Source organism: Pinus tabuliformis, chromosome 5_2 (assembly GCF_031772625.1).
Source record: "Pinus tabuliformis cultivar Carrire ecotype Pingquan chromosome 5_2, CPIR1, whole genome shotgun sequence".
Classification (NCBI taxonomy): Eukaryota; Viridiplantae; Streptophyta; class Pinopsida; order Pinales; family Pinaceae; genus Pinus; species Pinus tabuliformis.
In genome coordinates, this window is record NC_142306.1 from 274,298,170 (window position 1) to 274,325,009 (window position 26,840).

The window sequence follows — 26,840 nt, forward strand, 5'->3', positions numbered from 1 at the left end:
GATTGGGAAGCAGCAATGAATGAAGAATATCATTCATTATTGGCAAATGATACATGGGATCTTATCCCTCTACCAAAGGGACGAAAACTTGTTAGATGCAAATGGGTTTATAGAACCAAGTATGGACCAGATGGGAAAGTTGATAAACATATATCTTGTCTTGTTGCTAAGGGTTTTTCACAAGTTGAAGGCATTGACTATACTGAAACCTTCTCCCCTGTTGCCAAAATGAACTCTATCCTCCTTGTTCTTTCCCTTGCTGCCTCTTTCAAATGGGAAGTCCATCAGATGGATGTTAAATCCGCCTTCTTGCATGGGGACTTGCATGAAGAAATATATATGGAACAACCTATTGGCTTATACAAACAGACTCCAGTCTTGTATGTCGGCTTAAGAAATCCCTTTATGGTCTCAAGCAAGATCCTCGGGCTTGGTATGCCAAAATGGATAGCTTTCTTTTAGAATCTGGCTTTTCTAGGTGTCATTCTGACAATATTGTCTACACCAAGAAAGTGGGCAAGTCTTTTATCATTCTTGTTCTTTATGTTGATGATCTTATCCTCACTGGTAGTGATCCCAACCTTATCAACCATGTGAAGTCCTGCCTTAAAAAGAAGTTTGAAATGACAGACTTAGGACACTTACATTATTTTCTTGGTCTTCAAGTCTTGCAATCCAAGGAAGGTATTTCCCTTTCCCAGTGCAAGTATGCCTGTGATATTCTACGCCATTTTCACATGGAAGACTGTAAGCTAGCCCCTTCTCCCTTTTAGTTTGGAGTGAAACTTTCATTCACTTGTACTGCTCCTGAAGTTGATGCTACCTTGTACCGTCAACTTGTAGGAAAACTTTTGTATCTAACCCATACTCGTCCTAACCTTTCCTTTGTTGTTGGCCTTGTTGCTCGGTTTATGCAAAACCCACGTGAAAGTCATTGGAAAGCAACTAAAAGAATACTTCGTTATGTTTGAGGTATAGTTCAGTTTGGGATTCATTACAGTGCCGAAGCATCTCCTCTATTAGTTGGTTTCACTAATTTCGATTGGGCTGGTGACCCTGATGATCGGAAGTCTACTGCAGGTTATGTGTTCACTCTTGGTTCAAGACCTATTACATGGGCTTGCAAGAAACAAGGTGCCATTTCTCTTTCTTCAGCAGAAGCAGAGTATTGTGGTGCTGTAGAAGCCAGTAAGGAAGCCTCGTGGATTCGTTAGATCCTGTCAGAGTTTGGCTTTCAGCAGCAGCATCCGACTACACTACGGTGTGATAATCAAAGTGCCATTCAACTATGCAAAGATCCAGTCCAACATTAGCGTAGCAAACACATTGAACTGCACATGCACTTCATCAGAAAGCTCATTCACGACCATGTTCTTGAAGTGCAATATTGTTCAACAGATGATCAAGTTGCAGACATATTTACAAAGGCTCTCACAGAGGCGAAGTTTACTAAACTTTGATTTATGGTTGGAGTTCAGGAAGTTGTCACTAAGGGGGGATAGGCTCTAGTGCCTCCTTCCTTCTCCTATTGTGTCATATTTGTAAATCCTTCAATCCTATCCCAAGTTGTTCTTAAGGGGGGATGTTAGGATATTCCGACACATAAGAAATAGTTAAGTATAACTTGGTCTAGTATAGAGTTAGGTAAAGTGTGTTTCTTTACTATGTACATTTTGTAACTTACAATCCGATGGTCACGATATGTAGTGATCTGACGGTTCATTCTCTCCTCTGTATTACCGACACTTGATCCATGACTTAACACCCGATTGGTCCATGATCTCTATTTAAAGATCATGGAGGGTCATTTGTAGGTTAACCGTCCATGAGAGAAGCTTATGTAAATTTTCATTCTTTTATTAATAAATTGCCTGAAGTGGATGTGTTGGCTCAGGCTGTGGACTGCTTCCCTCTTTGAGGGTTTTAACCACGCCAAAATACTAGTGTATTGATCTGTGATCTGTGTGTGAGCAGTGTCCTTTGGTGTTCTGTCTGAGGAACTTACCCTGTAAATTCCTACAAACCCCAACCTCGTACTATCCATCAAACCCTAAATTTCCTAAGGTTTCCTTCAAACCCTAGAATTCTTTTAGGTCTCCCGCATCATCTCATGCTTCTGTCATGGGTGTCGTCACGAGGGTGATCTCAATGACTTTTCTTCAGCCCAAACTCTGATACCATGTTCATTTTTCTTAGGGATATATTGTTCTTTGCTTTGATAATTGCATTTCTTCATTTACACATTAAATTCACCCAATAATATCATAACATAATTCAAATTTACATCATTATTCAACAACATATGCAACTATGTAGAAAGAACAATATCTGATCATCATCAATGTAGTGGAACATAAAGTAACAATAGAAGTTTTATCACCAAAAAATGATTACCTAGCCATTTCTAACTAGGTGGATCAAAATACATCATGTAGATTTAATTTTACCATAGTAAAATCACTTTCACTGTGGAAAATAATTTAGTAAACCACTTTTATTAAATTATTTTCCGATTTAAATAAAAAAACCAATGAGAATAATTATATAAATAATTATTTATTTAATTTTCTCTATGAATAATTATTAAATCATTATTTAAATAATTATTCCTTGTCACATTTGACTAAATCCCTTAGGAATAATTAAATAAATCACTATTTATTTAATTTTCCTTATTTTTGTTATTGGAATAATTGTTAAATCACTATTTAATAATTATTTCAATTTCACACCATTCTTAATTCTCGTGAAATAATTAACAAATCATTTTATTTGTTAATTATTTCTAAATAAATATATTTGACCATTTTAAATGTCTTTTCCCTCTCCAATAAATACAATAAATTATTCCAAGTGTTTAGATCTTAATTTGGTTAATATTATTTTATTACTCTCCATTTTTTAGATTACCTCAATACTTTGTTATAAATAAGAGGGTTTTCATTCATTCTTCACCATGATCATTATCATCGTCTATTGTCTTTTTTCTTCTGAGCTCCCATTTGAGATCTCCACATTTTGTCATGGTCTTTCACATATTGAAAGAGAAGATCATTTTCGGAAGCATCAAGGACATTAAAGGACCCATCCCACAAAGAGGGACTTACGGGCCCTTTTGTAAATCTCCTTGACAAGGTGTTTTTAATAAGGAATGTATTCAATCAAAGTCTTGCCATTTGGGTTATTGCATTGGATATTTTGCTGCTACTTTCTATTCTGGATTGTCTATACTTTTGCTGCAGGTTTTCCATTTTTATTGCAGATCTGAATCGCAAGTAGCCATCAACTTGTTTTTGGGGTCACTTGTCACCTAGTGACTTAAGTGAAGTGTTTTTGGTATAGCTTCCAAGAAATTTCACACTAACAAATGGTGATGCACTACTGTCTTTATTTACATTTGTCATCAATAAATGGCGAATCCACTAGTGTAATAAAAATGTTCTTGGGTGAATGAAGTTTCAAAAAATTTCATGGTTTTCTACAACTATTTTTATCCTCTCAATTTCTATTTATAGTATTAAAACCTTTTTTGTCAAATTTTCGGATTCTAGTGGTTTTCTGGTTCTTTCTGCAGGTCACAGGTAGCAACCAAGCAAGAGATGGAAAAATCTGTGCGATATCTACTGACTAAGAGTCTCAGGAGAAAAACACATTTTTCTTCCCCTTAGTTGCATTCCAGAGGGCTCTATTTGGCCCAAAATATATGTTTTCCATTGATCCAGGTCAGTTCCTACGTTTTGGAAATTTTCTGGAAATTTTCCATTTTTTTTCAGAATTATCGTGAGTGTTGTCTATAGATTGGTTTGGGCCAATTTTGTTTTCAGTCTCCCTTAGGCCTGGATCCACTTGAGCTGTCCCTTTGAGGAAGGAAAAATCCCCCTAGGGTTTAGATTACACCTCCACATTGTTAGGAAGAGATTTGTTGAGTGAGGAGTCTAGGGTTTTCAACATTTTTAGCCACTGATTTTCAGATTTTGATCCATTACTTTTCATCTCTTTTGGATAGGTTTATTTTACCTTTTCTCCCTTTAGAGTTTGGGTTTTCCTTTTCCCCCTTAGGATCCCCTTGAGCATCCTAGGTTTTAGAGCTTTACACCTATTCTTTACAACATTTTTCACCTCTGAATTTTGCTATTTATCTGCACCACTTATAGCATATTAGCGCCTCTAGATCCGATTCTCTTGACATTAGATCATTTAGGCCTCTTTATGTGTCTTTGAGTAGCTGATTTTTCCTCTCTTTCTTATCTTCTTAGTATCCCTTGTGGGTGGGGTTTTGTGTGCTTGATTGGCTGTTTATTTTTCTGTCATTTTCATATTTATTTATAGTATTTCAACATTTTACTTTTAGCAACACATGGCATCATGAAACATGCTTAATTAAATCATCCAATTGAAACATTATTTTCACACACTCACACCCTAAGCGAACGTGAGCTTGGTTAACAATGCCAAGCCAAGACTTGAAACACTACACCTTAATAAATCAACGCACATAGATTAAGCCCACTTGGGAACCAGGGCCAAAAAATCTTTGTAGTGTAGGTGTAGGATTGGTGGGATAGGCTTCCAATAACAACCATCGATTGATTTAATTGAGACATATAATTTCACATACCAGGGAGATTAAAATCCTTCACCATACCAGAGTCCAAAGCCAGAGTGCGTAAAAACTTGATTCAGAGGGGGTTAGGCTAGGTCATTGTGCGAGCAATTCTCCTCGAGGCTACCCAACCCATGGTAAGGAATCCCATGAAGTGGCTAACTACCAGAAGCTAAAGACTTGACCACCTCCATGGGGAAAAGGTAACCATAGTGACCAATCTTAGGAAAACACCCTATAGGACTAGCTATGGGAAGTAGTTGGTTCTCTACCCTATCTTTCTCTAGACAACTTTTCTTGCAGGAAAGAGATTTCATCAAGTAATAAGTTCTTCGGAAGGCCATATAAAATAGTAGGTCTAGGATTGTTTGAGGATTTAGATCACCTACAACCTAGAGGTATTTTTATTTGATAGGACGTGTTTGCTTGTATTAGAGTAACATCATTAAAATAGTTAGTTTACACTTGGCATCACTGCACTAGGTGTTTTCTTACTGTTTGTTGCTCTCTGATTCCTATCATCACCCTTTAGTTCTTAGATCATTATTTTATGGACATCATTGTTACCCTAAGTGTTTTTCACGTCGAATTCGAGTTCTTCACCCTCACTTCTTGTTAGCACATATTACTCCTCCCCATCGAGTTAGAGTTCATCCTCCAAACCCTCCATCGATTCATCATTCTGATTTTGATTCTACTGATTCATTGTGTTCATCCTTTGATTGCATGTCTTCTCAACCCCATATCACAACCATGTCAGGCACTAATGTGGGTGCAAGAAACTAAGGTGGTGACCCAGGTACCAACGAGGGTGCCCCCACTAGTGTGGTCACTCCTACTCCCTTGCTTCCTTTTATGGTTGGTTTAAGTCTCTCAGATTTTAGCCATCTTATCAATGATCCTATTATCCATGATCCCACTTACCCAACTATTCCTACTAAACTCCCTTCATACATCCCAAAGTTTGGAGGTAATCTTGGATAAGGTTCAACTAATCATGTTTTCTCCTTACACATTTGGTCCTCATAAAATTCCATCACTGAAGACTCCATCCGTCTTTGTTTGTTCCAATGCATACTCAATGGAGTTGCTACTAAGTGGTATCTTGATCAGGCCAGAGCCAACCATTCCACTTTTGTCTCTCTTTCCACAACATTTCTGTCATATTTCCAGTTATCTCTCCATTATGATACTGATACTAAAATTTTAACTTCTTTCCATCAAAATTCTATGACTCGCCTTTTCGACCATGTTTAAGAACGACGTAGAAGGAGAAGTATCTAAAGGGATCTTGATTTCAAAGACCGAGTTTATATGGACTGGTTCCTTAGATCATTGTTGGCTCCCATTGCTAAAGATGTCATGTCACACTTCCCCCAATATGAGGAAGAGGCACTCCAAGTAGCCTTAAAATTTGATCTGATCTACGCCCAGTCAGGTTATGTTTACACTGTCATCCCTGATCTACCTCGGCCTGGTGCTGCTAATGCACCAGGGGAATCTCATGCTGCAGATGGCATAGTTGGAACCATATCACACCCTCAACCATATGCTCCACCTCCGATGAGTTATGGTCCACCTTAGGGAGGGACCAATTCCACTTACAATTATCCCTCCCCTAATCCTCCACCAAGAAACCCTTATCCAGGTCCCAACACACCATATGCATATCCCCATCCACATCAATAGATGCCAAGGCCATCTGTTTCACTTCCTATTAAATTATCCCAATGTTTCCCCACCTCCTTATTATCTGTATGCATCGCCTAGTGCTCTAGCTGCTCTAGCACTAGCACCCCAGTCCCCCATGCTTGCTCCCCCTCCACCACAACAACCACCTCCTCCACAAGGACAAATGTATTCTCAACAGAGTGGACCCAATCCCCCTAAACCCAAGAAATGGAAAAAGGGAAAGGTAATCAGAACCAACAGTCTCAAGGTAATCAAGTCAACCAGGGTCCTCCACCGAGTGCCCCTCAGGGTCCTCAACCTAATCCCGAAACCTAGCAATAGGGCGATTAGCCCAAGAAAAGCAAGGGTATTTGTATGAAAAAACCTTATGCTTGTTGTGGCATATATGGTCATTATACCCATGATTTTCCTCTTTTACCTTAGATGCGACAAGTATGGGAAGCTCAAGAATCTTCTCGGGGATTGCAGCCCACAACTCCTCCTCCCCCTCCTACTTCATCTCAACCTATAGTACTTACCAATCCTTTCCCTCACCAAGGATATATGTCTACCCAACCTACACAAGGTTAGGCAACTCAACCAGCCCCACCATCTAGTCACCATGGTTATTAGATTCTTATGATGAATTCTGATGAGGTCAATACCGAGCAAGTCAACCTTCAGACTCGATTGCACTAATACAACAAGCCATCTACTAAGTCAGTGGTTGATTCCCAACCCAAAGTGTCCACTGAGCCTCGTTTTTCATCCAATTGTACCTTAAAGATACCTCAACCTAAGGTTGAGGTTATTCCCAAGATCCCCAAAGGTCTGTTACGTCAAAATGTTGCTTCTGCCAAATCTACCCATACATATAGCATAGTAGATGACTTGGCTAGTCTCCTACTTCTATGTCAATGCTAGAAGTCCTCCAGATATGCACATCCCAATGAAAATCTCTACTATCTACTTTGGGTTCTATGGATCCTCAAAATGATTGTCTTTCATGTTGACAAGTCTAAAAATCCTCCCCTACCTTCATCTGTTGCATTTTAAACACCAATCTCCAATAGAAATGCCACTATTCAATGATGTATCATCGATGAAGGCACCTCCACCTATGTGATGGCTGCCAATGTTTGGAATCAAATTGGTTCCCCTAACCTATCTCCATCCACCATCACTCTTTGGGTGTGGGATGGTCATCCTTCACAACCCCTTGGCATATATCGCAACTGTCCAATCACAGTTTTCGACAAGACTATCTGTATTGACATTGAAGTAATTAATGCTCCCCTAGAATATAAAATCCTTTTGGGTCATAGTTATACTTATCCCATGTCAGTTGTCACATCAGTGGTTCACCGTAAGATTTGCTTTCCCCACAATGGAAAGATCATCGATCAATTGATGTACTATGACCCCAGATCCCAGACTTCACCTTAGTCTAATATTTCCTCCATGGCTAACAGTACGAATGTATCATCCTTCACCAATTTCTCTCTAGGAGTCTACAAATATTCCACTTTTCTTGGTTATTACTATTGTCCACCGCCTACCCATTATGAGCCTAACTCATCCAGTGTTTGCATGCTCCAAGCATCACGAACCCCAATAAATGGTCCGATATGCCTTCACAGCAGACCACACCTCCACAACCTGTTGTTCCTAACTCAACCCCACCTCTTGGTACTAATCCTTAAGGACCCTTTCCTTCCTCATGTCTCTCCTCACCTGTTTCCACCTAAAACTATTCCCCCAGGCCTTAACCATCTCGAATCAGTTCCTCCAAGTCACTATCCTTCTAGTCAGATATCGTTCTTATTTCCAATTCATGGAGTTTATTCTACACTTGTCATGGATACATTGATTCTACCCAGCATTACCTTGGGGATCCCAATCTGATACATTGATCCTCCCACAAACACTCCATCCAATCAACTTAAACCTTACACTACTTTGACCCTATAAAACCTCTTGTTCCTACCCCTACCTTTTCTCTAGTTCCACGGCAACCTCAAAAGGAGCCTACTCCTATTACAAAAGCATTTGGTGAGGGGGAAAAAGTCCAAAAAAAGGGAATCAAAGATAAGGCACCCCCAACAACTCCAACTCCTCCTAAGCCACCAAAGCCTATTCCTCCATGTGCTTTGTGTGATTTTGTTGGTCATGCCACCAACATTTTTCTTGAACTTCCTCATGTCAAGGATGTGGTCTCTGATACCTTCCCCAATTCTAACATTCCCGAGGTCCATGTCACCTTACCCAAGTCAACTAAAAAGAACAGATAATTATGCACGAGTCACCCATGTGCTTTGTGTGATACTTATGGCTACTATTCTCATCACTATCCCTGTCTCAAAGTTTTTCACGATACACTTCAAGTGATTTGCGAATTAGAGGCCGCTCGTAGTGAGTCCACCTCTCCTCTACATGTAGATTTTGGTCCCACTCCTACACTGGAACATGAGGTCTCTCAAACACCCATTGTGATCCCTACCATTGATGTCGAGATGACGAATAATACATCTCCTATTCTCTACCTATCATCATCCATGATATCGATGCATTGGAACTCCCCTGATGTCTCCTATTGTGATTTTTTTGAACCTTCTTCGATGAACACCCCAGTCTCAACATCGGTAGATATTCCATCTACTTGTCATATGTCTCCCAACCTTGATGATGCGTATGTGAACCTTGTCTCTCACGAATATGCTTAAGGTATATCTTTGCCATCATGTGGCCCTTCTTTCTCTAGTCCACCCATCTTCCATTCTGAAGCTATGACCACCCCTGATTATCCTTGGAATGATATGCACCATCGTTCATACTTCCTTCTGCAGCAAACTCATGACCAATATGTTGTGGAGTAAAAAGAATTCATTCATGGTGAAGTCGATTGGTTTAAAAATCCCATTCTTGCACCAGATGATTTTGAAGAAGGAAATATGGCTAACATTTCCCCACCATTAAAATTAACATTAAGAATAAACCAAAGATCAAAGAAAAAATTAACTTGGGGGCACATTACACCCTGAAATAAATTGATGCTTACAACAAGTTATTCAATAAATTCTATGATGTTTCACCTAATCTTATTCTGAGATGTCTAGACTTAATTCCACCATTTTTGAACATCACATCGACACTTGGCTTGATGCCATACCCATATGCCAAAATAAAAGGCCTATCCATCCTTCCAAATGTGAAGCTATTAAAGCGTAAATTGATAAGCTCAAGTAGACTAGTTTCATTTATCCCATTGAATACACCACATGGGTGTCTAATCGTATTCTTATTCTCAAGAAACAAGGCACCATACATGTCTACACTGACATCCGTAATCTGAAAAAAGTTTTTCCAAATACAACCTTCCCACACCCTTCATATAATGTGTCATTGATGAGTGTGTGAGGCATGAGTTTCGATCCTTTATGGATGGATTCTCCGAATATAACCAGATACGTATACATTATGCTAATCAGATTAAAACCGCTTTCACTAGTTCGTGGGGAAATTTTTCTTAAGAGGTCATGCCTTTTGGTTTAAAGAATGTTGGGCCACTTTTCAGCGTGCCATGTCCTACTATTTTCAAAACTTGGCTCACATTGTCCTTGCATATCTCGATGATCTCACCACTCATTCCAAACATCGATCACAACACCTTCATGATTTGTGTACCGTGCTTTTACAATGTCGCAAGTATAACATTTGCATTAATCCCGTTAAGTATGTCTTTTTCATTCCTTCTAGCTGACTTTTGGGCTTCATTGTGTCTAAATATGATATCACTCTTGACCTACTCAAAGTTCAAGCCATCCTTGAACTTCCTCCTCCACGTACCCTTCACCAGTTACAAAGCCTCCAAGGCAAAGCTAACTTTCTTCGTCAGTTTGTTCCTGACTATGCCACCACGACTCATGGCTTCCTTAGAATCCTTCGATCTACCATTCCATTTGTTTGGGATGACCAAGCTCAATCATATTTCGATGACCTAAAACATGCTCTCACTTCTTCTCCCTTGATTAGTCCACCAAACTTTGAAAGGGATTTCATCTTGTACATATCTGCATCCACCCATTTTCTTGCTAGGGTCCTCATACTAGAAGATTATGAAGGTATTGAGCATGAAATATACCATGTCAGTAAAAACCTTAACAATCCCCCTATGTCCTATTCCCACGAAGAAAATCTAGCACTGGCTATCATGTTCTCTATTCATAAGCTTTTTCATTATATCCTTACATGCACCACCAAAGTTGTGACCAATTCCAACCCCATGGATTTCCTGTTGAGTTGAAGGATCATTATAAGGAAGTACACTCATTGGATCGTTATCATTCAATAATTCAATTTTGAATTTGTCACACCCAAAATTAAGAAAGGTTTAGCCCTTGATGAACAGATTTTTGAATTTCCCACCAGTGCGCTTGATCCACTGGTAAATGAAGATCTTCTAGATGAACACGTGTTCACAATTACCTAAGATGATCCTTGATATGGTGACATCCTTACCTATCTACAAACCCAAAAATTTACCCCCCACCTCGCCCGTGATGATCGATGACATATTTGACATCAAGCCCCCCGCTACCTCCTCATCGGTGATGATATTTATTGTCGCGGTATTGATACTATCCTTCGTCATTATTTCACCCATGTTGAAGCTGAGCAAGTGATCAATGCTTGACATGGTGGAATTTGTGGTGGCCATCTCTCCAGAATTACCACTACCCAAAAAATCATGCATGTAAGGTTCTTTTGGCCTTCTCTATTTAGCAATTATATTGAGGCAGTCAAACACTATCCCAATTTCCAGTTATATGCCCCTAAGGTGCGAGCTCCACTTGCTCCCCTCCATCCATTTGTCACAACTGGTCCTTTCTGTAAATGGGCTACTGATTTTATCTATTGTCGACCCCCATCTGATAATAAACATAAGTATATTATCATGGCCATCAACTATTTCACCAACTAGGCTGAAGCCATACCAACGTTCAATAACACCGCGACTACTGCAACCCTCTTCTTCTTTAACCATGTTATCGCTCGATTTGGGGTTCCAAAAAAATTGGTATCTGACCATGGCTGACACTTTGAAGATGAGATATGGCATGAGATATCCTCTCTGTTGGGCTTCAAAGATTAATATTCATCGTCTTATTATCCCCAAGGCAATGGCTAAGTTGAAGTTGTCAACAAATTCTTAAGGCTATGCTTCAGCAAATGGTGAATAAACACAAGACCAATTGGCATTTAATGCTCTTCCCTAACTTTTCGGCCTATAGAAATTATGTTAAGACCGCCATTGAGTTCACTCCTTTCCACCCTGTTTTTGGAGAGTGAACAATTTTACCAATCGAGTGTGAAATCCCTTCCATTCACCTTGTTGTCAAACTCCTCTCAGAAACCAAACCTTTAGAACAATGACTCATCATACTTGAGCACACCACTAAAGACCTTCATGTTGCATTTCAAACCATCAAAGCGGCCAAAATGTGCACCAAAGTTCAGTATGACCGCAAAGTCCACCCTCTTAACTTCCATTAAGTAGGCCTTGTTCTTGTGTATGACCCAGCTCAAGATGTCCTAGGGTGTGGGAAGTTTGAACCATTATGGCTAGGACCTTATATCATCCATAAGTGTTTGGAAAAGGAGGCAATTTGTTAAAGATTCTAGAAGGAGAAATCCTTCCCAATCCTTGAAATACACTCTACCTCAAGAAATTTTACCCATAGAATTTCCCATTGAAATCCATGTATCTCTTTCTTTCTTCCTGAATTTAGGTAGTTTGCATCCCCCACATTCTTACACATTTTCTTCTTGCATATTTCATATGGATCCATCATCCACACCTTATATTGGTTATGCTGATGGTGCGAGTCACTTCATCAGGAATCTAGCCTCAGTAGCTTGGGCCATTTTCACCCCCTTGCATTCGTTAGTCCATTTCAATGATGTTTGCATTGGATCTGCCACCAATGAATAGGCTGAATATGATGTTGTGATAGGTTTGTTAGCTGATTCCTTTGACTGACACATCCTTCATCTTCATGTTTGTCTTGATTCTTTACTACATGTCATGCAATTGAATGGCATTTATCGTGTGCATAATCTTGTCCTATTTAGAAAATATCTATGGGTTAAGATTTTGCCGCGTGAATTTGAATCCATTTCATTCAATCATGTTACTAGAGCCCAAAATCACAATGTAGATACCATTGCTAACAACACTCTAAAGTGGCATTTATCACATGTAAGAAGACATCCATAAACAAATGGCAAACCACAATCGTCACAAAAATATGCATAATCATAAATATGTATCATCATGTAGTGTTTTGAGTCCACTACTCTAAATACATTTGACATGCTCATTCACAAGTTGTCATAAAACAAAAATGGGGACCCACATGTCCCTATACCTAATCACTATCATCTAGAGGCTCTTGAGCCAATGACTCCATCCCCCCAGCCTGTAGATCTCATACTTCCTGATCGACCATCGCAATGCATCACATGATTCCTCGCCACTCTGAGAGAATACCCATGCACTCATATATATATATATATATATATATATATATATATATATATATATATATATATATATATATATATATATATATATATATATCAATCTTCTAGCTCATTTGCCCATGCTTTGTCACCCCAGTCAGTAATACATCCCATCTACATAAGAGGTCCTCCATTAGAGCATCAAAACCTAGTCTATGCTGTGATGAGGTACCACCCTGATCTACAGCTCCTGGCACTGTGGCTTGTCCAATGTTTCCTTCTGACCTCACCGGTGCTATATCTGCATAACACATAGTTTAGAAATCAGTAACACATACATATATTTCTTAAACTAGAAATGCATCAAATATACAACAATTTTCAATTACCATTTGGGCCCCATTTTCGTCCTAGTGGAAGTGGTAAGTCAGGATCCCCCTAATAGTTCATGCCATTGTATGTATAGTCATCTATGTATAATAGAATCTGGTCCCAATGAGCAAAAAAATTAGTTCAGAACACACGTCCAACTCCCCATTCACCTCGTCTCAGTAGCAGCCCCCAACAATGTATCCTAGGCTCTTCTGGGCCCCCATCAAGGATATGAACATGAGGTTGAATAGTGGGATCTTCTCAAAGAAAAGTGAGCATAAAACTATCCCAAATGAATAATTATCATTGGTCCTCCATCTACATAATGTCAACTATTGTTTCAACAATGACATCATCTAGGCCCACCCATAGTAGGTCCCTCCTTGTACACTCTCCATTGGCATCATTTGCCCTCCAATGATATGGTGGAAGGAATGACTACCACAGATTTGTAGCATCGCTGCAGTTGTAGTTCGTTTCTCTAGCCTCTCCAAGTCATTCAATTTTATGGTCATGCCCTTTGAATGACTCCCCAATACACAGTGATGATCAACAAACTCATCTATATGCCTCCCATGAGGAAGCACTGGATGTATCTCCCCTACCACCCCCAAGGGGGGCAGTCCTATCAGAAAATATATGTCTTGGATCATGATCTCGATCTTGTGCCCTTGTACTACAAAGGCCTCCTGATCTGGGTCCTAGTAACTCACTATCCTTGACAGCAAGGGCTCACCAACCCTCATCATAGGGTTCTCTAAGAACTTCAGCACACCATATCATGCCAACACCCCTCTCACTGCTTGATTCCCCTGAATCTCAGCACAGAGGGACTCCAAATATCATTCTCACCATGATACCTTCAAATCTTCCATACCTGCAAAATACCATTATGATTGGTAACTCAAGATTCAAAGGCATCCATGTCTAGTACATAGCTTCAACTTCCAGTAGACCACCAATCTTGCCCATCCTCTCAGCCAAGAACACAATTTTTACCCTCAAAACTATGTTGCACACACATGTGGGCCCCATTAATGCACTCTAGAGTGCAGATTAGGCCCAGAAAAGTGCATTGTGACCATGAGGATGAGCAAGGGTCCCCTGCAGGGAGCTGAATCCGTAATATGAAAATCTAATCCACCAAAACTGATGAGTAAGGTTAGGCCACCTACCTCCAACTTGCAAATCTTGATTCCAATAGTCAATTTGTCTACTACGATATCCACAAGATTTAGGGACTTCTCCTCCTCTCCAAATTCTCCAAATATCACTATGCAAATGAATTGGATTTGGAGGAAAAAAGTCCTTTTATAAGAAAAACCCTAGTGTTTCCATCACCCATTGCGACCAAACCATAGCTCCATTTGACGAACTGTCAACACCGTTGGAAAGCTTTCACTGAGTTCTATAATGGGTCTCTATTTTTTTTTGCTAATTTGAAACTTCACCAGGAAGCCATTTTTTCCATGAGGTCTCACTTTGCCACCTCTTAAAACCAAATTTCTTCATTTGAGCCACTCATACTTTGGTACCACTTTACCTTTTCACTGGTTGAATCACATGTCAATTTTCGTCATGAGTAACCATAATTTACTCATGCTTTCATGGTCCCCTTTGGGCGTCCACTACATGGTAGCATCATTGAGTCACCCTTGTTCATAGCATTATAGATTAGTCACCCTTGTATTTAGAGAGTCTATTCCTCATCCCCTTGTGTCCCATTACAATGTTTCATATGTCAATGTGTTGCATCCCTCACATTTTACTCATATTTGGCCTCCAACTATATTGCTCCATCTTTGTCGAACCCCCATTTGAGTCATTGACCATACCCTTCGGAATCGAGTCAATCAATACTAGATAAACCATCCTAATTATGCTTTGACAATGGAATTCATCAGTCCTCCACCCTCTTCTTTCATTCCATCATCATCCCTGGTGTCAGTCCATCAGTCACTCTACCATGTTCCCTTGTGCATTTATTAAGGATTCCTTATTTCCTTAACTTTGGCAGGCCCTATTTTTCAACCTCAACACATTTATTCTAGAAGAGTGGTTTAGAGAGTGGTGTACCTTGGTTCCAGATTCCATATTTTCTCGGTTCCTTGAATCAAGTGACAAGAATCATCATTTTACTTTGACTTGGTTGTTTCTCACATGCTCGACATTAGCTCCTTATCACACAATTCAGATTTGTACACTTGACGGTTCGGTGATTCAAATGATTGTCCCAGTCTATGAGATGTTCCAAACCTCATGAGGGGGTGGCCCTTTAGGTACTCTCCCATATTCTTGGATGACCACATATGTGTATCCAACCTCAAATGTCATTCCACAGATTTGATGGGTTTAGTTTCCATTGCTTGCAACACCCACAACCTGCATGTCTACTTTAGATGATCCATTCAGATCTTTAGAGACCTTCCCTGTTCAACAAGGCTTCTTTGGTTATGATCTTCCTCACCATGTTAGCTTGAGGAGCATTATGTCTCATGTACTCATATGTTATTGTATTCAGTCTTGGCCTATGTTTTTCTAGGTGCATTATGTATATGGGATCCCTGTATTGTTTTCTCACCCATTGATGCTAGTGTATCATGTATCATGTATCATGTACTTTGTAGGTCAGTCCCATATTGCTAGGCTCATCATTATTCTTTGCACACAGTTATATCGACAGGTATGGATATGCCTCCCTCACCTCATTTTAGATCATGTACTCCCACATAAAAGCAGACTTCTATCAGTTTAGTAGGTCTCATCCCCTCCATTATTTTTCCTTCCTTGACTTGCTTCAATTCTCTCTCTCTCTCTCTTTGACTCCCCCTTGGTGTCTCGTGGAAGTGTAATCTACAACACATTTCGGTCATATGATTTTATCCTACCACTCATATGTGTGGGGGCAATCTATTATCACCAAAAAATGATCATCTACCCTTTTCTAACTAGGTGGATCGAAATACACCATGTAGATTTAATTTTACCATAGTACAATCACTTTCACTATGGAAAATAATTTAGTAAAACATTTTTATTAAATTATTTTCTTATTTAAATAAAAAAACCATGAGAATAATTAGATAAATCATTATTTATTTAATTTTCTCTAGGAATAATTATTTAAATAATTATTCCTTGTCATATATGACTAAATCCCTTAGGAATAATTAAATAAATCACTATTTATTTAATTTTCATTATTTCTACTATTGGAATAATTATTGAATCACTATTTAATAATTATTTAAATTTCACACCATTCTTAATTTTTGCGAAATAATTAACAAATCATTTTATTTTTTAATTATTTCTAAATAAATATATTTAACCATTTTAAATGTCTTTTCCCTCTCCAAAAAATATAATAAAGTATTGCAAGTGATTAGATCTTGATTTGGTTAATATTATTTTATTATTCTCCATTTCCACAATTAACTCAATACTTTTTTATAAATAGGATGGTTTTTCATTCATTCTTCACCATGATCATTATCATCATCACCATTATCATCTTTTTTCTTTTGAGTTTCCATTTTAGTTCTCCACATTTTATATGGGTTTTTCACATATTGAGAGAGAAGATCATTTTCTGAAGCATCAAGGACATCAAAGGACCCATCCCACAGAGGGGGACTTAAGTGTAGTGGCTACAACCACCCTCCAAAATTCTACCTTAGCTCCATTTTGGAGCCTCCCTACCAACCATCCTTAGCATCATTTCTTGCAATATCAAGTACATAAGGTTTAGCTGAGATTCAGTGGCCTGCCGGCCTGTGCATGATAGCTTGTTTGTCTCCCTCCCATAGGCTGACATTCCAGACTTAGACTATTTGTTGGCTGAGACACTCCCCTAGAAAATTGCACAATTCTGGAGGGGAACCAACCTTCCCTCCAGAAATTGTGCAAATTAGCTGGGTAGCCTGCTGGGCTCCAAAATTGCGTAGAAAAGTTAGGCAGTCCTCCTTTAGAAAATTGTGCAATCTAGCTCGACATTGCAGCTCAGCACAAAAATTGTGCAATTCTAGGAGACAATCACTTGCTAACCCCAGCAATTGCACAATCCCTTAGGGACAACCAAGCCAGCTCAGCCCAGAAACTGTGCAAAGTTTTATCCCAGGCTTGCAGACCGATGCATGTGCCTTCAGGTTGATCAGTTCCCTCTAGACTGGAAAAAATTGATTTGCATGAATAAGCTGCATTTCCTGAAATAGAAAAAGGTAGCATGCAAGAGGCATCCCTATTTGAGGGATCTATTTTTAGCAGCTGGAGGTTACATGCATAGATCATTTTAGAAACGTCTCGCCAAGTGTCGCCTTTTCCTATATTTGTGGAATGTGCATCATAACCATGATCTTATCAAAACTTATGAACCGGATGCTGTAGAGCTCATTTCTCACATCAATCTTATAGCTCTAACATCCCAAATCACATCCAAGAGTCTTTGGCTCTTTCAACTTAGTTGTTTCAGGGTGAGTCTACTTCTCATGTCTTGCACTGCATTTCTATCACTTTTTGTGTTTCGCTTTGTGTAAGTGTTGTCTTCTTGATTTCAATGAAGGCTTGTTCTCATTTTGATGTATGTTAACTTGTAGAAGCATCATTTCAATTTTTGTTTGCATCTCACTCCTCTCACATTGACACTTTTTTTGGATCAACGATTGTCATTGCGGCAAACTGCTTCACACACATGCATGTTTTCTCGTTCTCTAAATCCTGCACTTACTATTTTCATGCAGGATCATTCACTCTTGTTTACACTTAGTATCACCATGCATTCAGACTTCTCATGTTTTCAGTCACCCATCAGCGGGTCTAGGCTGCCTTAGCTCGTATGTTGCCTTGCTCAGTTAGCCTTGCACATTTATGGAAGTGAAGGCTCTACCTTCCCTCCAAAAATTATGCAATTCATGCCCAACACTAACCTCCAGGCTTGCATCGCACAATTCTAGGAGGTAGTGCCTTACTAGCCCCAGAAACTGCAGAATTCAGTTTACTGGTTTGCATGTCATTGCTGATTGAAATTGTGCATTGTGCAGTTTCAGTCCTTAGAAGGCCAGGCTGGACTATGCATTCCACAGTTCCAGTAGTTAGTCAACCTCCCAATATCCTGGACTATGCCTTGTGCAGTTCTGGCAGTCAATCTCCCAACCTCCCAGTGAAAATTGCACAATCTTCATAGATAGTCACACAAGTACGTTGCATGTCAGTCCTCCAGCGTGTTTTGGTTTTCAACTAACAGATTGCTTTCTATGAGTGTTGCTATGTCTCCAGGTATCACAGGTGTTTGTATTCCTCTCAGTAGCATAGGTACAATGGCTTCTAGGAGAGAAGAGTCAAAGACACCATTGAGATCACAACTGGGGATGTGGTCGATCAAGTGTCTATGAACTTACATATCTATGAAGACATCAAGTTGTTCATGGACAAGAATATCAAGATGAAATGGCAGTAGCATCATAGCAAGCAGCACCATCAGTAGTAGCAGAAGGTAGCACACTTACGTGTGACAAATGAAAGAGAAAGTTTGTTAACAGTGTAGAGGCGGACAAAAGTTGTAAGTTCAAGCAAATCCACTTGTGATGAAAGCAACTTTGGACATTGAGGCTATGAGGTGACAACATGACAAGAGAATCATGTGAAGGTAGAGAGAGAGAAATAAAGAATGAGTTGTAGGTGTTGAAGTGGCAACGCAAGGAAGAACAAGAGCTGCATAGATGAGAGAAGGAGTTGCAACAGGAACAGGCACAACAAGAGGCGCAACATGCACAAATTGATGAAACTGTGCCCATACAGGTTATAGACCCAGCCCAACAGCTAGCACAGAGCAGACAGGTGAGCAGTTTCATCGATCACATGCAAAGGTGTTAAGGAGCATGGATGTCATTATGTGCACACATGCGATCCCAACCATTGCCACACTCACTGAGGTGAAGATAAGAACCAAGTCTAACCAGAGCTAAACATGTATTTCGATAGGTTGATGCACATAGTCACCAACACACACTTGGACATCAGCATAGACACTATGCATCAGTATGTTGCTAGTCTAGCTACACTCAAGATGGTGATGTGCATGTTATCAAACAAGTTAGACAGATGAGCCTTATCGGTGTACCCATATGCAACAGAGGCAAGAGTTTGATTTCAGTAGGATGTCACCATTGAGCGCATGGACAACCAAGCTTGGCATCCGTTTGCCACCATCGATCATTGCAAGGATGTCAAAGAGTTGGTCTTACCACAATTTTCCAAGTGCTAGTGATAGCTTGCATGGCTTTCTCAAGCCTATTTTGTCTCACATGGGTACATGTGCAAATTGTATGTAACATCTTGTAAAGTGGAAATCCAAGTGTCAATAGTTGAATGCAACAGTCATGTAGTAGGTGAAGAGTCATGAGGCTAGGTGAAGAGTCACAAAGGGAAATGTCAAGGGTCACCCCACCCTTTGCTATTTATAGAACCTCATAACTCATTGTAAGGGCTATTGGGCAGCCAAGCTTCTGATAGGAGTATCTTAGAGAAATATTGGAGAGTATTGTAGCGAGCGTTGGCTTCTCCACAATGCAGAGCTAGTACATCTCTTTGGAGGAGCATGCGACAGTGACTGTAACGTTTCGTTATCGAGACTAGTGGTTGGTCATGTTTGTACTATATGATTAGAAATTTCACTTCTTAATATAACAGAGCCAGCACATTTCATGCATATGTTGTTATAGTATTTCAGTTATCTTGGTTACTCTAATGATACATGTATCTATTTGCTTATGCATGTATGTATAGAGTCTTTCTATATAAGTATGTATGAATCTTACTAAAATGTGTTGTTGGTTTAACCATCACTTTGGATTGTTTGTTCGCCTGCCTTCCAATCTGTGATGCATCTTTTCTCATGTGTTCCCTTCCAAGATGAATGTTCCCACAGGTTTCCAAGGGGCATTCTCACTCACCTTCCGTGTGTTAGAACCATTCATGCACCTTCCTTGGCTTGTTGCACATGTCACACCCTTGCTATCAATAAGAACATCCTACTTACCTCTGCACGCAACCGTGGTCAAGGCGATACCATACAACCCACTATTGGGACTCCTACCCAAAACAGTCTGAGGTCTACTTGGGAATTCTTACTGGGGAGATCCCTTGACATGTTGGCAGGTCCAAAATCGTCAACATTTTGGTGCTAGAAGGAGGTCCAGATGACAAGTTACATCCTCTCATCCTGTTTTTAATCTTCACACATCCGTCATGGATACTGTCAAGCTCATCCCTCCAGAATTATTTTCGCATTATGAACCTCTTTACATCACGAGGGAGTTTTTTTATCTCTTATCGGGTGAAGGAACATGGCCTGAGTGCTTAGAAGACTTCTATGCATTCCTTGGGGATGCAGACAAGTTCTATGCATAAGAGGCCAGCATGCTTCTTGCACACACACTTCATGAATACCAACAACAATGGTGTCACAGTCTGCCACCCGACAGCGTGCACTCACTTGAGAATTTCAGTGATCTCATTGAATCTTCTTTCCATCATTTTGATCCAAAACCTCTTGACAAAAAAATGTTAAAACAATGAAAGAATCATCAAAAATCGCCTTGGGAATTTTGGGACTTCTTCCGTATATTGTTGTTTCAAGCTTCAAAAAGTTAGATGAAATTCCAGTATCTCATAGACAGATTTGAATATTTCCTTACCAAATATGTCAATCCCAAGAAGAATTTCAAGCTCAAACCATACTCAACATACTTCGGTGATGGAGTTGTGCAATCATAAATGGACATGATCGTTGTCACAAGTGATTGTATGCCATCCTCTCATCAAACAACTTCACCGTTGCAGAGTGATGTGGGGGAACATGCACACACGTCTGTTCAACTATCACATCCTCACAACATCAATTATCTTAATTTTCACATAGATTTGGTTGCAAAGTCCATGGTTTGTCACATGCATGTCTTACCTCAACCTATGTCTTCATGTTTTGCTAATCCTCCAAATTTCATTCTCTTGTGTTCTTCCATTCCGGACTCTACACCTATTGTGAACGTGGATCAAGTCATCGATGAAGTTGATGTTCCACAACCAACCTATGCTATCATTCATGAAGAGTATGGCTAGGAGCTTGAACATCAACCCACGGCGAAGGATGATTCACTTTTGTCCACACCTCCTCCATTTTTTCTTGACATCTTTGGTGATTCTTCCATCCTTGATTTCACATGTGTATCTCCATCTACGAATGCACCCATTGTTGATATTTGATATAACACATCAGATGTCAGTCCATCATCCGACAACGAATAGGACCTATCATTCCTTGAAGATCCACTTGATTTTTCATCTGCTTTTACCAAAAATGTAGAGGGTGAACATTCTCGCTTCTCATCTACCCCTCTATGTGATTCATCAAATCATGAGGATGCCGACGAACAACCCAAATTTTCTGATTGTCGCTGTTGTGATCTATGTACTTCTTCATTTAATCATGATGCTATTCACTCACTGTTAATCCGTCTAAGCCACTGGTCTTCGATGATATACCTATTGACAAAGTCAAAACCCCATAAGCTATCAAGGCACTTCAGCTCGAGCTGATGGTTACGTCGGGCCCTCATTGCCCTGAGGTTGGTTTCACTTCTAATCAAGAAATTGTTGAAATGTGCAAGGCTCCTCATCACTCATCTGTATGCACTGAAGATCAACCAAACACCAAGATTTTGCTTCCTCCACTTCAATTACATGATCCCATTGCTCTTGCATTGGAGGAATCTTACATAGAAAGCACACTTGCACTACGTAAGTGGTCTACCTTTCTCATGTTTACTTTCGTGTCACAATCAATAGAATGCATACGCTTAACATCAGAATGCAATGTAGCAAAACACCTTGGTAAGTCCACGGATTGCATGTCATGTGTTTGCACTCACTTATGTTCTGTGGACACATTTAAGCTCAGAGTGTGTTGGACTTCATTGTAATATATTTCATGTTTGCTGGTTCACATGGTTGTGCTGTTCGCAAACCATGCCTTCACCAACATGGGTCGACCAATGCACCGATGGTAGCATTGGAAGTATCACTTTACGTGAGTAGACCCATACACTGTTAGCTTAGGAGTAGGAGTAGTGTTTGCTTTTGGTTTTTTTTCTTGCATGCATGTTTCCTTCTTACTTTGCATGTTTGTTTGTTTTCTTGCTCGTTTTCTTACTCGCTTTGCTTACACATTTTCTTCTACCTTTGCTTTGTTTTGTCGTTTCTTTGCTTGTTTACATTCGTAGATTAGTTTCGCATGAAACCATGTGCGACTCTTGAACAAGCTGGGTAAAGTACAAAAGGACTTGTGCAGTTATCAATACTTGGTTATCTGTCATCTTGCCTCTATACGAAGAACTTGTTGTCTTCAGTTCATGATACACCAAGGGAAAATATGTGTTGCTTACAGTGAAGCTTGTTGAAAGTACAACGCTTGCACACTAACTAGTGTCACCTACTCTAGTCGGTTGTTTTGGGTTAACCCTTTTCAGCTCAGTCAAGTAGAGTAAGGTGGGGAGGAAAACCTTAACAAGCACATCAGAGGTATATACAAACTACTTCTCTAAAGGAACAACCTCTTTTTCTCTCAATAAGTCAAGATCCCTCTTTCGCCTCTGAAATGAATAAGTGCTATGCAAAATTATGAAAATGAAAATGAAAAAATGAAAAAAATTTGAAAAATGAAAATGAATAAGGCAAAAGAAGAGAAAGGCTTCCTTCACAAAGAGGTGATACAAGTAAATCCACCAAGGTACTGACCAAGATTGCTCACAACAGAGTGATTCTTGTGTTCCTACGTGACTCCGCTGGGGTACTGTCAAGGCCTACTGTCAAGGCCTACTCGCAGTAGAGTAACGCCAGAGATGAAAACTTAAACTCCTTGTGCAGCAATATACACCTCATCCCAATCAAAAAAACTGTGTTGGCTTGGCTTGGAATGTGTGTTGACCGATCAAGAGAATGATGAATGCTACATCTTAAAATCAAGCAAGTGTGGAAGCCAAGATGATCAGAGAGCTGAAAAATAGTTCCGGAGGTGTTAAACTTTCTTTTCATGAACAAGGTCCATGCAGAGAGATGGAGATCTACCAATCTGTTGCCAAGTGTTGTAGAAGATACAACCACCCTCCAAAATTTTGACTTAGTTTTGTTTTGGAGCCTCCCTACCAACCATCCTTAGCAACATGTCTTGCACTATCAAGTACATAGGCTTCACCTGAGTTTCAGTGGCATATCGGCCTATGCATGATAGCTTATTTGTCTCCCTCCTGCAGTTCGACATTGTGGACTTAGACTATTTGCCGGCTAAGATACTCCCCCAGAAAATTGTGCAATTCTGGAGGGGAACCAACCTTTCCTCTAGAAATTGTACAAATCAGTTGGGCAACCTACTGAGCTCAAGAATTGCACAGAACAGTCAGGGAGTCCTCCTTCAAAAAATTGCGCAATTTGGCCCTACATTGTAGCTCAACCCAGAAATTGTGAAATTCTTGGAGGCGGTCGCCTACTAACCCTAGAAATTGTGCAATCCCTCAGGGACAGCCAACCCAATTCAGCCCAGAAACTGTACAAAGTTTTATCCCAGGCTTGCAGACTGATGCATGTGCCTTTAGGTTGACCATTTCCCTCCGGAATAAGAAAAACTAATTCTCATGCATAGGCTGCTTTTCCTGAAATAGAAAAAGGTAGCATGCAAAAGGCATCCCTAGATTTGAGGGATCTATTTTTAGCAGCTGGAGATTACATGCATAGATCATTTTAGAAACATCTGACCAAGTGTCGTTTTTTACTAGATTTGTGGCATGCACGTCATACCCTCAATCTTATCAAAACTTATGAACTAGATGATGTAGAGCTCATTCCTCACATCGATATTACAACTCTACCTCCCACATTGCATCCAAGAGTCTTCAACACTTTCAACTTAGCTGTTTCAGGGTGAGTCTGCTTCTCATGTCTTATGTTGCGTTTCTGTCACTTTTTGTGTTTCACTTTGTGTAAGTGTTGTCTACTTGATTTCAATGAGCGCTTTTTGTCATTTTGATGTATGTTAGCTTGTAGAAGCACCGCTTCTGTTTTCATTTGCAGCTCACCACTGTTGCATGTGTTTTTGCACCAATGGTCACCATTGCGGTGACCCGCTTCACACACATGTATGTTTTCCCGTTCTCTGAATCTTGCACTTATTGTTTGCATGCATGATTATTCACTCTTGTTTACACTTAGCATCACCATGCATTCAGACTTATCATGTTTTCATTCACCTGTCGACGGGTCTAGGTTGCCTTAGCCTGGACTTTGCCTTGCCCGGTTAGCACTGCAAATTTCTAGAAGTGAAGGCTCTGCCTCCCCCCCAGAAAGTGTGCAAGTCTTGCCCAAAAATGACCTCTGGGTTTGCATTGTGCAATTCTAGGAGGCAGTGCTTTGCTGGCCTAGAAATTGCACAATGCAGTTTACTTGTTTGCATGTCATTGCTGACAGAAATTGTGCATTGCGCAGTTTCAGTCCTCAGTAGACCAGGCTAGACTATGCATTGCACATTGCATAGTTTCAGTCCTTAGTCGACCAGGATGGACTATGCATTGTGAAGTTCCAGTAGTCATTCAACCTCCTGATATCCTGTACTATGCCGTGCAGAGTTCTAGAAGTCAGTCTCCTAACCTCCCGGTGAAAATTGCACAATATTCACAGATAGTCAGCCAGGTATGTTGCAAGTCAGTCCTCTAGTTTGTTTCAGTTTTCAACTGACGGATTTCTTTCTATGAGTGTTGTTATGTCTCTAGGTATCACAGGTGTTCATTTGCCTCTCAGCAGCATAGGTACAATGGCTTTCGGGAGAGCAAATTCAAAGACACCATTGAGAGCGCAACTAGGGATGCAGTCAATCAAGTGTCTCTGAAATTGCATATATATGAAGACATCAAGTTGTTCATGGACAAGGATATCAAGATGAAATGGCAGCGGCATCACACTAAGCAGCACCACCAGCAGAAATAGAAGGTAGCACACCTGTGTGCAAGAAATGCAAGAGGAGTGTTGTTGATAATGTAGAGGTGGAGAAAAGTTGCAAGTTCAAGCAGATCCACTTGTGATGAAAGAAACTTTGGAGATTGAGGCTGTTAGGTGACAACGCGACAAGAGAATCACATGAAGGAAGAGAGAGAGAAACAAAGAAGGCGTTGCAGGTGATAAAGAAACAACTCAAGGAAGAACAGGAGCTGCATAGATGAGAGAAGGAGTTGCAGTAGGAACATGCACAATAGGAGGCACAACATGCAGAAACTGATGAAACTGCACCCATATGGTTATAGACCTAGCCCAATAGCTGGCACGAAGTAGACAAGGTGAGAGGTTCCATCGATCGCATGCAAAGGTGTTTAGGAGCATGGATGTCATTATGTGCATGCATGTGATCCCACCCATTAGCACACTCTCTGAGGTGAAGACAAGAACCAAGTTCGATCGGAGCTGAACATGTATTTCAATAGGTTGATGTGCATAGTCATCAGCACACACTTGGAGATCATCACAGACACTATGCATTAGTACGTTACTAGTCTAGCTACACTTAAGATGATGATGCGCATGTTATCAGATGAGTTGGATAGAGGAGCCTTATCAGTTTATCCAGATGCAACAGAGGCAAGAGTTCGCTTTTAGCAGGATGTCACCATTGAGCACACGGACACCATCACAGATGACCAAGCTTGGCATCAGTTCATCATCATCGATCATCTCAAGGATGTCAAAGAGTTTTTCTTACCACAATTGTTCGAGTGTTATTGATAGCTTGCATGGCTTGCTCAAGCCTATTTTATGTAACATATTATAAAGTGGATGTCCAAGTGTTGATAGTTGAATGTAACAGTCATGTAGTAGGTGAAGAGTCATAAAGGGGAATGCAAAGGGTCACCCCACCCTTTGCTATTTATAGAAGCTCATAACTCATTGTAAGGGTTTTTGTGCAGCTAAGCTTCTGATAGGAGTGTTAGTGCCTAGATTTACCTCAGGTTGAAAAGGTAAGATTCTAGGTCCACATCAAACCACGCTCAGCCTCGCAGCTAGCCTTACGAGGACAGGAGAGGGCTCTCTCCGGGTCAATCTCAGCAAAATATAATCAGATGGGGCTTCAAATGACTGATTTAACAACTAATATTAGGCTAGGTATGAAGTGAAAGGATTTAATTTGAGTTTTTTTAGGGGGTTTTGTTGGAAAAAGGGAAAGGCAAATTTGGGTCCGGGGATGAGGCCAAATTTTTGCAGAGTTTCAGGTTGGGGCAAGGTAGGCAGTAGTTTTGATGCTTTAGATTAAATGAATGGATAGAAAAGAATATTGAGGAGCTGAAGAGGGCCAGAGGCTGTAAGAATCCTCTCCAAATAGATGAAAACATGTAAAACTAAACAAAGTTTAAGGCAGAGCACAAAAAACTCATGAATTCTACCTTTGTCACTCAATTTGTTTAATTTCAGAAGCAAAGAGAAGGGAAATGGCATACATAAAACATAAATGAACTTACAATTACATGAAGAAACACACCATCAAAACACAGAGCCACAAGGATCCCAACAAGTGCTGCAAAACCCTAGTCTTTCCTTTGCCAAAAATGCAGAAATCAAATGTACAATGGAGTGCCAAGCA

The 26,840-nt window shown here is 40.0% G+C and overlaps 1 pseudogene; it reads right to left on the reverse strand.

Annotated features, from left to right (window-relative positions):
- LOC149158579 (serine/threonine-protein phosphatase BSL3 pseudogene) overlaps positions 1-26,840 on the reverse strand; it is a 171,343-nt pseudogene that overhangs the window by 48,410 nt on the left and 96,093 nt on the right.